Raw genomic sequence first — 17,933 nt, forward strand, 5'->3', positions numbered from 1 at the left:
TCTCTGGCGTGGGAGTCAAGCTGGCCCAGGTGCGGGGGTCTGTGACATGAGGAGGCAGGAGGGGACCTGGCGGGTTGGCGATGTTCCCCTCCTGATCTGGCGTTGCTCACATGGGTGTGCAACTTTGTGAAAATTCACGGAGTTGGATGTGTAGTTTTACAGTTTTCTTTATGTGTATTATACTTTAATAAAATGTTTTCTAAAAAAAGCTGACGTGCCTAATAAACCTCCACAAGAACCTTCGAGAACAGGGCCTGGGGCCCAGCTGAGGATGCCCACTCTGGGTTTGACCCCCAGAGATGCGAGATATAAGTGACTGTTGGTTTAAGCGGTTAAGTCATGGTGTTACTGGGAAGCAGCAACGGGTCACAAAGACAGGGTGGTGTAGAGGAGATGGGGCATCAGCCAGGAGGCCGGACTGGCGCCCCTTCGGGTCTCTTTCCATCCTGGAGACTCTAGAGCAGGGGGCCCCAATCCCTGGGCCGCGGGCCAGTAGCGGTCCGCAGCCTGCTAGGAACCGAGCCGCACAGCAGGAGGTGAGCGGCGGGCAGGTGAGTGGAGCTTCATCTGCGGCTCCCATCGCTCGCATCACCGCCTGAGCCATCCTCCCCTGCCCACCCGCCCGCCCGTGGAAAACTTGTCTTCCACGGAACCAGTCCCTGGTGCCAAATAGTTGGGGACCGCTGCTCTACAGCTATGTCTTACTCATCTCCTCCTTGATGCTTAGCTCAGTTTCTTTCATAAAGTAGGAACTTGATGCATATTTGTTAAGTGATAGGTTTATGCATCAGAGAAGCAGGAGGCCTGGCCTATGAGGACGAAGCGTCTGAGCTGCCCTGGGATGGGAGCCAGAAGCCTGGATTGTCTGGCTTGGCTTGGATGTCGGGCAAGGCTGTCTGCGCTCTGCGCACCTTATTGATAAAATATCGGACCCACCCACTCACAGGTTTGTGTTGGTCGAGTGAGCTAATGGGACCGCGCCTATTAAGAGGCCCACGGAGGTAAGGAATTTTATTATTTGTTATGAAAAGTCACAGGCATTCCTGCTGGGTGACTCACGGGGCTTGGGGACTTGGAGAGTTTCCCTTCCAAATAAGGCCCAGATGGAGCTTCTTGTTGAGAGCTGCGGGAGCTGGTCTAAAGGCCCTGCTACTCCTACCTGACCCTCCTCTTTTGTTCAGAGAGACCGGCCCTGAAGAGATGTGATTCTGGAGTCTTTGTTGAAACTGCCGGACTGTCTCCCCGAGGTTAATGAGGGCTCCCCCCCTGCATCGGGCAGGTGGAATGGGGTCCCGAGCCACCTTCATGAACATGAGGTGACTGGGGGCTGGTTTCTGGGTGAAAAGACAGAGAGGACGATGGGGAGAACAGTAACCAGGAGATAGACCCCAATTTTCTTGCCAGGATTTGGAGGGCAATGCCTTCTCACACTTATTCACCACCCCTTGCAGCAAATCATAGTTAATATCAACACTTCAATTTCACATTCAGGGCAGATTTGATTTAAAAGACACCAGCACTCTTTTCTGTTCCTGAGTTGAAGTCCTCATGTCTTTTCAGGGGCTTCAGGCAGAAGCAGAAGACCCCAGGGATCAATCAGACCGTTGCCCGAGTGATCCAGGGTGGGGTGGGGTGGGGGGACTTCTCTGGTGGGCTTTTCCAGGTGAGCAGGAGAGAGAAGCACCCAAAGGCCCATGTGATCCATTGGTGATGGCTGCCGGAGGGCTGGGCTGTCATCAAGGAGGGTGTCTGCCTTGAGAGATGGGGGTGGGGGCGTGATGCATGGGTGCCACATGTGCAGATCTATACCCACCTCCTCATTTCACAGGAAAGGGGTGAGATACAGGTTCCGGAACTGGGCTGTGTTACTTCTAGCCCTTTGATCAAGTTACTTAACCTTTCCTTCACTCGGCTTTCTTATTGCCTTGGCATACAAGCACTATGTGGTGTGTGTGTGTGTGTGTGTGTGTGTGTGTGTGTGTGTGTGTGTGTGTGTACATATATATATATTACACTTAACTATATTTATCTATATGTTAACTATGATTTTCTGCTACTCATTAAAATTTTAACAGTTTGTGCCTATTTAATTTATCTATTTTTATACCAATACATCAAGGGCTTATTATGTGCCAGGCAGTGCTTTAGGATTTGGAGACACAGCAATGAACAAAATAGACAGAATCCTTGTGTCAGTGGCACTGATGCTCTGGGGGTTGGGTGGGGCAGATAACGAAGAAGTGGACGGATATACATGTCATCATGTGGTAATGAGTAGCAGAGGGAGAGACGAGAGAAAGGTGGGTGTTGTTCTTTCAGATCAGCCATGGGCCGAATCTGGCTCACTGTAGCCCGTGTTTATAAATAAAGTTTTATTGGAACACAGCCACGTTCCTTCCTTTGCATGTTGCCTAAGACTTCTTTTAAGTTGAGTAGTTGCCGCAGAGACTACGGCTCCTAAAGCGGAAACGATCTACTGTCTGGCCCTTTATGGAAAGAGTCTGTGGACCCCTCTGTAGAGGATGAGGTCAGGGAAGGCTGCTTAGGGAAAGCAAGGAGTGCGCCCCGCCGACGTCTGTGGGAAGACGGTTCAAGGCCCCAGAGCAGCAGGTGCCACGGCCCTGAGAGCGGATGTTCCAGGTGTGGGGATGTGCCATCTGTGGCCTGGGGCAGCAAGGAGGCTGGTGGGAGTGAGTGAAGCAGATGCGTAGATGGTGTGTGTGTGTGTGTGTGTGTGTGTGTGTGTGTGTGTGTGTGTGTTTGTTGGAAGCAGGGGCAAGGGGAGAGTATGGGGCCTTGCTGGGAGGCTACTGCAGTAACCTAGTTGTCTTGGACCACAGTGACAGCTTGGAGAAGATGAGAAGTGGCCGATTCTGGGTAAATTTAGAAGGTGAGAGTGGCCAGGATTGGTGGATGAGATAAGAATCTCAGGGTTTTTTAAAATTGTGGTATAATTGACATATAACATTATATTAGTTTCAGGTGTACAACATAATGATTCAGTATTTGTAGATACTGTGAAATGGTCATCACAAGTCTAGTTCACATCCGTCACCATACATAGTTACAGAATTTTTTTTTCTTGTGATGAGAACTTTTAAGATTTATTTCCTTAGCAACTTTCACTATTATTAACTACATAGTATTATTAACTATAGTGCCATGCTGTATATTATATCCCCACGACTTATTTATTTCATAAGTAGAAGTTTGTATGTTTTTAGTCCCTTCACCCATTTTACCCCTCCCCCCCACCATAGCCTCTGGCGACCACCAATCTGTGCTCTGTATCTATGGACTTTTTCCCTTTCTTTGGGTCTTTCTATGTCTGACTTATTTCACTATGCATAATGCCTTCAGGGTCCATCTGTGTTGTCACAAATTACAAGGTTTTATTGTATTTCATGGCTGAATAATGCTCCATTGTGTGTGTGTGCACGTACATGTGTATCTCACAATTTCTTTTTTTGTGTTTTTGTTTTTGGCCACACTGCACAGATTGTGGGATCCTAGCTCCCCTACCAGGGATTGAACCTGGGCCCTCGGCAGTGGGAGCGTGGAGTCCTAACCACTGGACCGCCAGGGAATCCCCTACCTCACAATTTCTTTATCCTTTCATCTGTTCATGCATACTTAGCTTGTTTCCATACTTTGGCTATTGTAAATAATGCTGCGATGAACATGGGGTGCAGATATCTTTTTGAGTTAGTGTTTTTGTTTTCTTTGGATAACTACCCAGGAGTAGAATTGCTGGATCATAGGGTAATTCTATTTTTAATTTTTTGAGGCGCCTCCATACTGTTTTACATAGTGGCTGTACCAATTTATATTCCCACCAACAGTGCACAAGGGTTCCCTTTTCTCCACACCTTGGTCAATTCTTGTTATTTCTTGTCTTTTTGATGATAGTCATTCTAACAGGTGTGAGGCGATATCTCATTGTGGTTTGGATTTGTGTTTTTTTTTTTTTGTTTTTCTTGCGGTACGCGGGCCTCTCACTGTTGCGGCCTCTCCCGCTGCGGAGCACAGGCTCCGGACGCGCAGGCTCAGCGGCCATGGCTCACGGGCCCAGCCGCTCCGCGGCATGTGGGATCCTCCCGGACTGGGGCACGAACCCGCGTCCCCTGCATCGGCAGGTGGACTCTCAACCACTGTGCCACCAGGGAAGCCCGATTTGTGGTTTTTTTGATCAGTGATGTTGAGCGCCTTTTCATGTACCTGTTGGCCATCTGTATGTCTTCTTTGGGAAAATGCCTATTCAGATCCTTTGCCCATTTTTTAATTGGATTGTTTGTTTTTTTGCTATTGAGTTGTTTGAGTTCTTTATATAGTTTGGATATTAACCCCTGATCAGATAGATGACTTGCAAATATTTTCTCCCATTCAATAGATTGCCTTTTCTTTTTGTTGATGGTTTCCCTTGCCGTGTAGAAGCTTTTTAGTAGGATATAGTCCCACTTGTTGATTTTTGCTTTTGCTGTCAAGTGAGAATCTCTGTTTTGAACGCCTTAGAGAATTTGTTGAATGAATGGTGAACCAAGTGATTTTCTAGCGATACTGAGCTGGTCAGTGCCCCAGCACAACATGGAAACCATGGGCTTCCGTGACCTGCCCTGCCCCACGGCTAGCCTTCTAGAAGCCCCAAGGACAAGAATCCTCCTGGCAGCAGGTGAGTGCTGACCTGTGGACACTCCAGGGTTCGTAGGTTCCCTGGACACCCAGTGGCCATCACAAACGGGTCCGCCTCTCTCACCTCCCGTAGTCCAGGCTGAGATTTCCTCTTGACCGGCCATGGCCGTAGAGTCCACTGGAGGGGACAGAAAGAGCTGCTGTTTCTTACCCACTCCAAACCCGCCAGACTCTCACCTCATTATGCTTCTTTTGGCCCTGAGACCAGACTTGCAGGGAAAAAGTTGGCGCCGAGTCCCAGAGGAGCGCTCAGGGAGGGTTTTCATCACCTTTAATGATCTAGTATCAGCAGCAGTCTGCTAATATGTAGTCGCCGCATTCCTGTATTTACACTAATTAGTTAATATCCATGGAGGGCTTTGAAGGTGCCTGAGCCTGAGACGTTTGCCAAGGAGAGTGATTCATAAGAAAAGGAGAGACGGCCAAAATCTTGAGGCCATCTCCCACCTTGTACACCACACGGGGCATCACGAGGGGGTTGCAGGCTCTAACAAGCAGCCTGATGGGTGAGCCTTCTTTGGAGAGGGGCCAGAGCCCTCCTAGGGCTTGTCCCCGACACTTGGTTCTGGGGGGAGCCCCTGTTCTGCTCTGCATTCAGGCCTTCTCTGTGGAGCCCTTGGGTGGCTGAGGAGAGGAGAGGATGAAGAATGTCTGCCACCCAGTGTACCCCAGCATCCCACCCAGGCTCATGATCAGGGGCACAGGCTTTCAGGATTGTGTTGGGTGGTGCTGGCCAGGCTGTGAGCTGCCTGAGGTCAGAGCCGAACCCATCTTGGTGCCCCCGTGTCAGGGTGGGACTCTGGCAGCTGACTTGCTGTGCGTTGCTTCTCCTTGTAGTTCCCACAGAGCTCAGTAAATGTCCACGAGCTCGATTAGCTTTCCTTGTGGACGTTTGGAGAGACACCTGTCGGCTGGCCATGAGCTGTGGCTTCCGGAGATGCTTCAGCCCCATCGAGTTCCCCTGCTCCACTGGGCTGAGAATCTGTCTGTTAGATTCTAGCGATCACTCCCCGCCTGCCACCTGGTCTGGCCGTTTTGAGGGTGGGGCAGCCAAGAGTCACCTTCTGATTCAACAACCAGAGAAACAGGGAGGGAGTTAAACTGTGGCCTCCCTTGGAAAGGAGTCTGATCCCCTACTTTGGCAAAGGCTGTGGGGAAGCTTCACTATTAAAAAAATCACTTTATTGACATATAATTCACAGACTGTATGTTATGAGCTGAATTGTGTCTCCCCCAAAACACTGGTTAAAGGACATTTTTGTTCAAAGGTAAGACCATGATGACTCTCATACAAGTTCAAAAGGAATACATGCCAAAGATTTTATTTAACTCATTAATTAATGAAGACACCAGTATAATGTTACAACTGGTTCTAAGAACCTCACGTCTATCTATAGGCAAAAGCAAATTTACAAATATGCAAAACTGGTCTCCATCCACAGGGCAATAATCAATTGCATTCCACTGGATATTCAGCTACATTTCACTGGACCCAATTTTTGTGTGTTTCTATGCGCAAGGATCATTGCATTATTATGAGTTTTTTTAGGCAGCCCTATTGCACTGTTGACTCAGTGCCCTGACCAGTGGAAAGTCCCCTTATTTGTGTGACTTGAGTGAATGGGAGCAGGAAAAGGGGTGCTTGTGGTCTTGCCTTTCCCCCCAACTTATTTTGGAACCCCCCAAGGCAGACCCTGAAGCAAGTACTTGAGTCCAGTGGTATATTGGGGGATGACCCCCGAGAGCATCGGTTAGGGAGGTAGGGGGATGAGTGGGTCTCTTGGGAGACAGTGTGGAATAGAGGTCATCTCCCACCCGAGCAAGGGACCAGAGCTATGTCCCCACCATATCTTGTTGGGTTTTGACTGTGGCTGCTTTGTTGGGGAGAAGGTGTGGACGCCCTGGTCTTCTGCTCTGCGCTCTCAGGGCCGAGAAGGAGACGCAGGCGCTGGCGCTGGGAAGTCCGGTCAGTGAGCCCAGAAATGGAAAGGGCTGCAGGGATGTGGGCGGGCCTCCCCATTGCCTTCCTGTAAAGCCATGCCAGCCTCTGACCCCCTCTTCCTTGGAGTTCTCTGGAGGGGGCAGGAGGTGGTGGAGGTCCTCTGTTCTCTCCCCTAGTGTGTGAAAGCAGCATCATTTCAGTATCTGCTGGCCCAGGTGCCCGCCTGCCCCTTCCCCTACCTCCCTGAGCAGCAACAGACGACAGAGTGCCTGGCCGTGCAGGGCTGGGAGGCCTGGGATCTGGCTTGGGCAGGGATGCAAGCCTAGCTACCCTTGGGACCTCTTCAGGGCTGGGGGGCAGAAAAGGGTCCGCCTCAGAGAGCTGTTCGCCCCGCCCTCAACACCATGTGAGTCAGAGGAAACCGGAAAGGGAATATAAGCCACCCACAGCTCAGCGGGCTTGAAGGTGAACTGGTGGCGGCTGGGAGCTCGGGATCTGGTGGATTTCAACAAGAAGCGGGAGGGAGTCCAGACTTCAGGAAAGAGGGCTGTGCTCCGCGATCAGGGCTGGGGGGGGCTACAGAGACTCACTGATGGGTTTTCAGAATTGGAATCGTGTGTCCGGAGTGGCAGTGGCCTCATGGGGCTGGCCGGGGTCTGGAGGGGTCCCCTGCCTGTCACTCTCTCTGCAGCCAGTGCTCCTGTCTCTCCCACTCAAGACCGTCCCGACTGGTCCTTTGCCTGCCTCTGACCCAACAGCGACGGGGCCTGGGCCTTCCAAGCAGGGGAGGCCTCCCTCAGCCAAAGAGGAGGAAGAAGTTGCCAGGCCCGGGGTCGGTGGCCAGCCAGGCCAGACCAGAGGGTTTCATGAAGAGAATAACGATTCCCAGAGGGGCGGTGGTGGTGGGGAAAGCCTGTTCCCATTTTAATTTTTCCTTTTTGGCAGAAACTAACTTTTCTGTAAAAACAATGAAAAATCAGGGTGGAGTTTCCTCCTCTGAGCACCCTCGGGAGGAAAGCTCTGTGGGCAGGGAGAAGGGAGGGGCCTGGCTGGAGAGAGAGGTGCCCCGCTGCGGCTGGGCAGGCAGGGAGGGCCTCTGGACCAGTCCTTTTGGAGACGGGGTCTGGCCCTGCCGCCTGCTCCATCTTCTGCTGGCCTGGGGCCTGCCCACCATGCAACTGGCCACGTGGCGGCCTTGACCATAGCTGTCATTCTGTGAAGGTCACTGTTACCTTCCAGGGACTGGTCATTGTGGCAAAGGTCCTGGTGTCCATGGGGAGAGGCAGCTGGGCCCATGCTAACGAGGCAGGGAGCTGGGGTAGCAGGGACAGCCGCCCTTGGTGTCGGGCAGGAAACGTGTCTTTGAGCAGGGACTCCCCACCGTACTTGCTGTGTTTTGGCACATCTAGGACCCCAGATCTGTGGGTGGTAGATGCATAATGTATGTCCTAGAGTTCTCACCCTGGGGCCCGGCTGGGGCCGCCTCTCCCATGGACCCCATGGACCTCTGGCCTCACTCTGAGCTTCCTGAGCATTTACCTTATGCCTTTGCACAGTTGCCCTCAGCCTTCGCTCGAAAGACCCATTGAAATGTCTGGCCTGGGAAGTCCTCAGAGACAGGGACCAGGCTTCCCTGCCTGGGAGCCACCAAGACAGGTCTGCGGGGACACCTCCATGCGCCCCGTACTCCTGTGTTTGTCAGAGGAAGAGACCTCAGCAGGCCAAGTGGCGTCAGGGACAGCTCAGAGGCAGTTCCGTTGAATGGAAGATGCCTCCAAGAATCAGGGGCCGGTGAGCAGCTTAGGGGTTGAGGTGGAAACCCAGGGACCGGGGCCTCGCGTGGAGCGGAGTCAGCAGCATGGCGGCTGTGGTTAGGAACGGGGGAGATGAGACATGGGCCGCTGCTGCTCAGAATCAAGTGGCCAAGCACCTGGAGCTGCCTGGGGGCAGAGGACAGGCTCCTGCCCAGAGCAAGGTGGGCAGGGCCAGAGTCCGAGGACCAGAACTCCTGGCTGCACAGGTCGGGGCCGGGGTGCCCCCTCCGTCTGTTGCCCGCTAACCTTTGCCCCTCCGCTGTTCCTTCGAGTCCTGACATAAACACCCAGAGGGTGGGATGCCAGCAGCTTTCTCTTCCTGGGTCACGTGCTCAGTGTCACCCCCTGGGTAATGGGAGTGAATAGGAATAAAAATCCAGGGCTCTTGCACTTGTGTCTTTCTGGAACAGGGGGAATAAATGAATGAAAACAAATAGCCATACACAGCCCACCTGCCTGCTCAGCTGGCAGACAGAGGGCAGAAGGCACGGGAGGCTGACGGTGGGTCCCCAGGGACCTGGAGGCTGCCTGGGGAAAGGGGGTGCTGCCAGCATCCATGGCCTCCCCAGAAGCCAATTCTCCCACAGACACTTTTCTTTGTTTTCCTTAGGGAAGATCGTAATTAAACTAATTACACTTACAAAAAAAAAAAAAAGTCAGAGAATAGGGGGGATAAAAAGGGAGATCAGCTAAATGCAAATATATTCAGAATGCTGTTATGAGCTCGGCTCACCCCTCTAAAATTATCCACTAACCATTACATGCTAATTATCCACCTTTTTTTTTTTTTTTTTTTTGTAGTACGTGGGCCTCTCACTGTTGTGGCCTCTCCTGCTGCGGAGCACAGGCTCCGGACACACAGGCTCAGCGGCCATGGCTCACGGGCCCAGCCGCTCCGCGGCATGTGGGATCTTCCCGGACCGGGGCACGAACCCGCGTCCCCTGCGTCGGCAGGCGGACTCTCAACCACTGCGCCACCAGGGAAGCCCTCTCCACCTTTTTATTGTTTTAGAAAGGAAGAGACTCCTTCTTATTGGAAGGGGATAGAAAGTCGGAAAATGTTGCCGTGTACTTTGCAGTGGACCAAAAGAGCCCACCTTTGTGATAAAATCACAAGGAAGCGGGATGGTTCCACAGAGCTGAGAGCTTTGCCCTAAAAAACACACAAAACTGAGACAGCGTTTTCCTTTGTGAAGATTCCTCCCGCCCCTTTTTTTGCAAATAGAGTAATTTGTAACTGAACCCCAGGACCTCTGTGTTAAGCCTCTGTGTGGCTCTACCTGGAGGGTCTGGCGAGTGTTTGATGCCCTTATTATTTGCATCATTTTGCTTCTGGGGTGGGGGTGGGACTTGGTTCTCTTCAGGGGCTGTTGTTGGCCTGACTCAGGGCTGAGCCATGAAATCCAGGCTGATGGATGTCGCTGTGTCAAGGATCAGGTGTCGGGGTCACGGCCCAGGTAACAGGCGAGGCAGGAGGGCTGGCCTCCGGGGTCAGGGTGGCATTGATGCGTGTGTCTGTCCAGAGGAATCAGTCTGAATTCCTTCTGAGCACAGAAATCCTTTGTCAAGCCACATGGTCCAAGTTTTGGTTCAGAAGGCGTGCTTAGTAAACCACAGAGCAGGGTGGGGGGGCGGGGAGCGATGGGGGCGGGGATAGGAAAGCCCTGTGTCAAGTGCTCCCAGCTTGTCTGCTCCTGGTTTCCCTTCCCTGCGGTGGGTGTGCCGGGGCTTGGGGGGCAGGTGTCATCTCCTCCACTGAATAGACAGGCAATCTCAGCCCTGGGAGTCTGACTTATCCAAGGTCAATTAGCTGTAAGTGGTGGTTTTCAAATACAGTTCTGTAAAGGCCAAAGTTCATGATTTCCTCCCTGCAAGGATATGTCTCAAGAAGGCCACTCCATGGTCTGGGAAATTGGGGTGGGGTGTGTGTGGAGCATCTGAGGCCCTGGAAGTCCCCCAGCTGGAGAACCAGGGGCCATTCCAGCAGATGCCAACAAGGAGAAGCCCCATGAGGCCAGCAATGAGGTCCTCGTCCTGGGAGGAAAGAGATTCAGATAGAGATGGGCCCAGACGGTCTGGGGATTTAGGAATTTCTGGACCGTAGAAGTCAGTCTTCGCTCCCTGGGTGGTCCCAGATGTACTGGGGACGTGGGGGGCATAGATCCCCTGGAGCTCCAGTCAAATGCTCTCTGGAGCACTGACCGATCACCCTATGGGAGTGACCCTGGGCTGTCTGCCCCAACTGAAAGGTCCTGCTGCTTCAGCCCCTCCTCCACTCCTTGGGGTCAAGGCTGTGCTTTAACCTTCATGCCATGGTTCCACATGAAGTTTCCCCCTCCCCCCCCGCTGCCAGCCACCAGCCTTGGTTGAGCTGCCCCTTGGGATGCCTGCTCCCTGGAATCGCCCCGCCCGGTCTGGCTCACCTGGTATTCCACTTTGCCCTGAAATAACCAGATGGCCCTACCAGGTCTCAGCTGGGGGCTTCCTACTCAGACACCCACCCGATTCCTTGCAGATGAACGCTGGCCACTAGGGAGAATTGAGGCCACCTTAGGGACGGAGTTTTATGTTTATTCATTAATTCATCCACTAACACACATTTAGCGAGGGTGTCAGATGGGCGGGCGCTGTGCTGAGGAAGGAGCCTGAGCGGGGTCAGCACCTTTGGAAGACCCAGCATGCCGGAGTCCCCTGTTAATGCTTTGCTTGGGGGGAACTAGTGGTGTGTCTGGCTGAGAGGTGCTGATGGGTGAAGGTAGTCAAGGTAAGTCATTTCCTGGGCGTTTCCAAGACACAAGGAGCAGGTCCAGAGACCTAACTGCTCCTTCCCAAGAGCCAGGAGGTCCTCAGGGGAAGGGGGCCACACACGAACACACAGGAGGTCTTCCGAGTGGGCCAGCTGGGAGAGAAGCTTCTGTCCCTGAGAAGTCACACCACCCTAGGTAGGTAGGACACCTAACCCAGGATTAAGGCCCAGTCAATGTGCTCCAAGTGATAAGCTGGGGCCCAAAGGCTGCAAATGCCAGGCCGTGGGCTTCCTGTAGCGACTGTCCAGGAGGACACAATCCCGGGAGGACTGCTCACCTATGCAAGGTCTAAGGTGGCAGGGCGAGCTCCAGGATGTGTGCAGGGGACCAGCTCCTTTACTGGGCCTCGTGGGGGCTGCACACTGCAGCAGCTGCAGGGGGACCCTGACCCGGAACCCTGGGAGCCGTGGGGTCAGAGCCGCTGGCATCCTGGGGTACATACCACACACCTTTCATGCTGACCTCAGTGAATCCTCACAAGGACCCGAGGAAATGGGTGTTATTTTACAATAGAGGAAACAAGTCTCCTTGAGGGTCAGTGATTTGCCTAAGGCCACAGAGATGGCCGCTAAGCAGCAGTGCTGGGATTTGAACTCAGGCGATCGACACCTCACTGCCTCCTCTGCTCTGCGCGACCCCATCTATATTGCTCCTTCCCCCAGACCCACCCCTCCGCCGTTCCCCACCTGGTTAAGGCTGTCTCCAAACTTTGTCTCCCAGAGCTGAGAACCGGGTGGAGTTCTGCTCTTGAGGCTCTGCCCTCAGTGTCCCACATCTGCAGATCCTCATTTGTCCCTTTTGTGCTGACACCATTTGGGCCTCCTCTCCTCTCCCCAGATGGTGGTCCCACCTGCTGGCCAGTCTTCCAGGCTCCATCCTTCTCTCTGTCTTGCCTGTCTCTGCCGAATGCCAACCTGACTGAGTTCTTCCAGCTGCACACAGGCTAAAGGCCACTCTCCTTGAAGGGCACATGTGGCTTCCAACCTCTAATCCTGCCCGCCCCATCTCCCTCCCCTCCCCATCTGAGTGCCCCACTGGGGCACCGTACAACCACTGGCTCTCAGAATGCACTTTGTTGCTCCAGGACTCCACTCCTTAACCATGTCTCCCCTGCCCAGAGCACACACCCTCATCCCTTGTCTGTTTGGCAAGCTCCTATTCATACATCAAAACCCAGCCTCCGATTTACCTTCCTCCATTCTCTTGCCTCCTTGGTCTACTTCTGACTACTCTGAACATATTCTATCGTGTCCTGATCACTTATTGTTGTTGATCTGCTCACCAGTCACCACTCCCCTCTGGACTCTGATTCCCCCCACTGAAGGCATAAACTGGTGTTGGAAGCATCCCTTTCTGCCCAGTGTCTAGTAGAGCCTGGCTCAGAGCCAGGGTGACCAGAGGGGATCAAAGGCCCCAGTCCTTGCCTACCGGCCATCCCTCAGCCCGTTCAGGAGGCGCCAGCTTGAGCACCAACCTGCAGACATGGGGAGGCTGCCTGTGCTTTACTAAAGGGCCTGCTTCTCTCTAGTACCCTCTGCCTTCTCCGCCCAGAAGACCATCTCTCCTGTGGCCTGAATCCCCTGAACGGCTTCTCCACTTCTTCGCTCAAAGATCTGGTCGTGGCAGCAGTAAAAAAACAAGAGGCAGTTTTGTTCTGTAGAAAAGGAATATGTTCCAGCCAAGTTGGCTGATGAGTGATTTTCTGCAAGTAGAATAATTGGACATGTGTTCCCATGGCAACAGAGCCTTGCCTGGAAACCGTTCAGAGGGGAAGGCAGGAGGCGAGGGACCAGCTCTGGCTCACTGGCCGCTGCAGAGCCGTAGTGTCGGGCCGGGCGGAGACTGTGGTGCTGCCTCACCGTCCACCCATCCTTCATGCGCTGCCCTGGCCCCGGGGCCACGGCAGTCGTTTCCATGCCCTGCTCTGGATGTCCTGGGCTCACACTCACGGTTCCTAGAATCTGTCGTTTCTCCCTCTCCATGAGCACAAAATACCCTTTTCAACACACAATATTTTTACAGCGCATGCACTAATGATTTACAAATGCACGCGTGAGCACGGCCCTGGGATGCTCCAAAAATAACCTTTGAAGGTGTATGACGTTACAATTCCCATTTTACAGATATGGGAACCGAGGCTGGCATGGAATAAGTGACTGGTAGCACAGAGAGGCCAGAGGTGTGGCGAGATGCCAGGCAGGTGCGACCCCAAACTCCCCAGGTGCAGGACACTCTCCTCACCCCACCAAGAAGTGGGGGGTTGGGGTGGAGAGAGGTGGCCTTGCCTTAACCTCCCTCCTCCAAGCAGGGAATTCCGGTGACTTGTCCCTGGAAGAGCGGCTCCAGGAGTGGGACGTTCCCAGCTGCTGCTTCTAATGAGCTTCTCTGCGAGATTTCATCAGCGCCTTCCTCCCTCTTCACCACCTGCAGGAGCCCGGCCTCCAATAAGAGTGGTAATTGGATAAAGAAGAGTCAAACCCATGCTTTTATTGCTTGTCCTTTGATCTGGGAGAGCTCCCAGGTCTATGGAGCAAGAGCCACCGTCATGTCTATTTGGAAGAGTGTGTGTGTGAGTGTGAGTGAGTGCACGCGTGTGCGTGTGTGACTGTGTGTGAGTGTGTGACTGAGTGTGTGTGAGTGAGCGCGTGTGTGAGTGTGAGAGAGCATGTGTGTGAGTGCGTGTGTGCGTGCGTGCGTGTGTGTGTGTGTGTGTGTGTGTGTGTGAGGGCAGATGAGGGCAAGTGGAGGCTGGAGGTGAGGACTCTCCAGAGGCTGGGGGGGCTCTGAGGACCTCCAGCTGGGTCCTTATTTGGACAGAGGGAGCAGGATAAGCAGAGGAGGCTCTGGCGAGGTGCTCTGTTTTCCTTCCGACACCTCAGCCCCACCCTGTTCTTCCATCTCAGTGAACCCTTCCTTCCCTGTCCCCTCCCAACCCTGACTATAACTTAAATGACATTCGGTGAGAACAATCTAAAGAGGCCAACACCTTAAACTTTCAGAACTCCTTTCCACGTCCCCTCCCAACGGATGGGGAACAGAGAAGCCCGCACATAAATCACTGGTTGGCTTATAGCAGGTGAGCTGGAAGCCCTGCCGCTACACATGTGCTGGAGATGCCGTACACCCTGGTCCTTCCTTCCCTGCGGTGCTTCTCCCCGTCTCCCATGAGGTTTCTCTCCCGCTGCCCTGCACGACATTCTTCTCATTCTACATCTTAATTCCACTATTCCAAATCCCACCGCGCGCTGATGACGCTTGGGGCCCCATAACTCCAGCCTCATCAACATCTCCTGTCCCTCCCCACGTGTCTCCTGCAATGTGATCCTGCCTCTCTCCATCCAGGACCGGGGTTTCATTCCCTTCCCCTGACTCTGGGCTGGCCTTCGTGACTCCTTGTCATCGGTAGACCCTGTGGATCACATGACTCCTGAGACAAGGTCAGAAAAAGCCAGGCAGCCTCTGTCTGGTCCCTTGGAAGAGTGACTTTCTGACACGCTCTTGGGACATCTTTCTTGGAACTCGGTCACCATCTGTGGGAGACCGAAGGCCCATGGAGGCCCGAGTGGTAAGTGCTTGGATGGACCGGTCCTGCAGAGGCATCCAGCCCAGGTGTCAGGGAGATGCTTCCAGTGCATTCCAGCCCCAGCCATTCAGGTCACCCCTGTACACTGAGCCTTTCCAGCTGAGGTCCCAGACATTGCAGAACAGACACAAGCCACCCACACCGCGTTCCATCTACATTCCTGTCCCACTGCTGTGCGTAATAACGGGATTATTCTACACCATGTTTGGGGTGGCCGGTCACACAACAACGGATAACTGAGACAGTCCCTATATGTATATCTCGAGGCCAAGCCTTCCTTCTGAGCTTCTGATCCATACATCCTACTGCCTGGTGGACATTTCTAAGGTTCCAAAGCACCTGGAATCTTCCATAGGTGGATTAGACTAAAGTGTCCTAGGCTGAAGCATCCACATTTGAAACCCTTGGTGATAACCTGGGCAAAGTTGGACTAAATGAGGTCCAAAACCAACATACAGGAGAGCGAGCGTGGAGTCCAGTTTCCACCCGCCCGTTTACATGCTCATCCTGACCCTTGTGACCGGCAGGGACATATGCTGGAGACTGGCCACAGTGAGGCGTTTGGCCATGGAAGAAAGCAACAGACATGACTGTTCTTGGTTGAAGGCATAACCTTGGCCTGCACTTACTGCCCTCCCACCTGCCAGGACAGCGTGGACATGAGTTAAGCTGAGAGGAGGAGGTGTAAAGCAGTCTTTGAAAGTACGTGGCTGGGGCAGTGAGCGTCCTTCAAGACAGGGAGTGCTGGGCTGCTCGTGGGTCACTGAGGCCTGGGAGGGCTGCTCCCCTCAGCTTCCTGGGTCATCTGCCTCTTTCTGGCCCATGACTTATTCTACCTGTGACCCAGTTCCAGCCAACAAGGTTGAACAAAGCCTCGGAAGGGAGCTTCCCTGGACCTGGTGGCAGCCAACACCTGGCCAGCCAGGTGGAGTTCTGCTGGTTGCAGTTAACATTACAGATGTGTGTCTCTCTCTGACTTTCACACACACACACACACACACAAAACAGCAAAACAGCCAGCCATCGGGAGGACCCTATAAGAGGACAGAGATCTGAGTTAGAAGACTGCACCCCACTGTGTCCCCCTGCTTCCCTCTCTGTCCTGCTGTTCCCCACTGTGTGTGTTAGATTCTCCTCGTTCTGACCACGTGGTTGCTGCACCTCCCACCCCCTTGAGGTAGGCGAGGCCAGGTGACATGCTTTGGTGATAAAACGTGAGCAGGGTGATGCCCGCCACATCCTGAAGGAAGCATTGAATTGCCTGTGTGAGACTCACCAGCACCGGGGAGGAGCCACAAGGCTGAGCCACACCCTGGAAGTCCCCCCGTCCCCCCAGCATACTCACATGAGTCACAAATAAACCTGTCCTGTTTGCCATCCTTTTACTTTCAACATTCTGTGATATTATAAGAAACACATAGTTTAATTAAAAAAAAAAAATCAGGGGCTTCCCTAGTGGCGCAGTGGTTAAGAATCCACCTGCCAATGCAGGGGACACAGGTTCGAGCCCTGGTCCGGAAGATCCCACATGCCGCGGAGCAACTAAGCCAGGGAGCCACCACCACTGAGCCTGCCCTCTAGAGCCCGCGAGCCACAGCTACTGACACCACGTGCCACAAGTACTGAAGCCCGTGTGCCTAGAGCCCGTGCTCCACAACAAGAGAAGCCACCGCAATGAGAAGCCTGCGCACCGCAACGAAGAGTAGCCCCTGCTCGCCGCAACCAGAGAAAGGCCGCGTGCAGCAACGAAGACCCAACGCAGCCAAAAATAAATAAATAAATAAGTAAATTGATTAAAAAAAAAAATCAAGTCTGACAATCTGTGTCTTTTAATTCATTTACATTTAATCTAATTACTGATGTGTTAGGGTTTAAATCTCCCATTGTACTATGGGGTTTTTACTTGTCCCACCTGTTCCGTGTTCCATTTTATTTCCTTTCTTGCCTTCTTTTGGACGAATCAAGTGAATACTACTGTTTCATTTCCTCCACCATTAGCTTGTTAGTTAAACTGTCTTTTAGCAGTTATCCTACTAGAGATTATAACACTCTTCCTTGATTTATTAAAGACTAATATAAAGGAAATATAATATTTTCCCACTTCCCAGGCAACACCAGCACTTCACAAAAGTGAACACTTTCACCATCCTACTTGCCTTGATAATAACTCAATAATATGATCTATTTTAATTTATATAATTTAATGCAATTATTAACACATAAATGTATTTAAAAATAGGATCACACTGTACATCTTGTTCCATAGTGTGCTCTTTTCATTCAGAAATATAGTGCAGGGCTTCCCTGGTGGCGCAGTGGTTGAGAGTCTGTCTGCCGATGCAGGGGACGCGGGTTCGTGCCCCGGTCTGGGAAGATCCCACATGCCGCGGAGCGGCTGGGCCCGTGAGTCATGGCCGCTGAGCCTGTGCGTCCGGAGCCTGTGCTCCGCAATGGGAGAGGCCACAACAGTGAGAGGCCCGCGTACCGCAGAAAAAAAAAAAAAAAAAAAAGAAATATACTGCAGATGTCTTCTGTGTTTGAGGTCTATCACATTCTTTTTTATTTGAATTTTATTTATTTATTTTTTATACAGCAGGTTCTTATCATTTATCTATTTAATGCATATTAGTGTATATATGTCAATCCCAATCTCCCAATTCATCCCACCACCACCACCCCTGCCACTTTCCCCCCTTGATGTCCATATGTTTGTTCTCTACACCTGTGTCTCTATTTCTGCCTTGCAAACCAGTTCACCTGTACCATTTTTCTAGCTTTCACATATATGCGTTAATATATGATATTTGTTTTTCTCTTTCTGACTTACTTCACTCTGTATGACAGTCTCTAGGTCAATCCACGTCTCTACAAATGACCCAATTTCATTCTGTTTTATGGCTGAGTAATATTCCATTGTATAAATGTACCACATCTTCTTTATCCATTCATCTGTCGATGGGCATTTAGGTTGCTTCCACGACCTGGCTATTGTAAATAGTGCTGCAATGAACATTGGGATGCATGTGTCTTTTTCAATTATGGTTTTCTCAGGGTATATGCCCAGTAGTGGGATTGCTGGGTCATATGGTAATTCTATT

At 52.2% G+C, this 17,933-nt stretch overlaps 1 long non-coding RNA gene across 1 annotated transcript; it reads left to right on the top strand.

Annotated features, from left to right (window-relative positions):
* Window positions 1-858: 858 nt before the first annotated feature.
* Window positions 859-16,650, top strand: LOC116744948. The gene is made up of 4 exons (XR_004347220.1): window positions 859-1,001; window positions 13,376-13,452; window positions 13,561-13,705; window positions 14,595-16,650. It is a non-coding gene; the product is annotated as an uncharacterized LOC116744948 (long non-coding RNA).
* The last annotated feature ends 1,283 nt before the right edge of the window (window positions 16,651-17,933 follow it).

Source organism: Phocoena sinus, chromosome 20 (assembly GCF_008692025.1).
Source record: "Phocoena sinus isolate mPhoSin1 chromosome 20, mPhoSin1.pri, whole genome shotgun sequence".
In the NCBI taxonomy this organism is placed as follows: Eukaryota; Metazoa; Chordata; class Mammalia; order Artiodactyla; family Phocoenidae; genus Phocoena; species Phocoena sinus.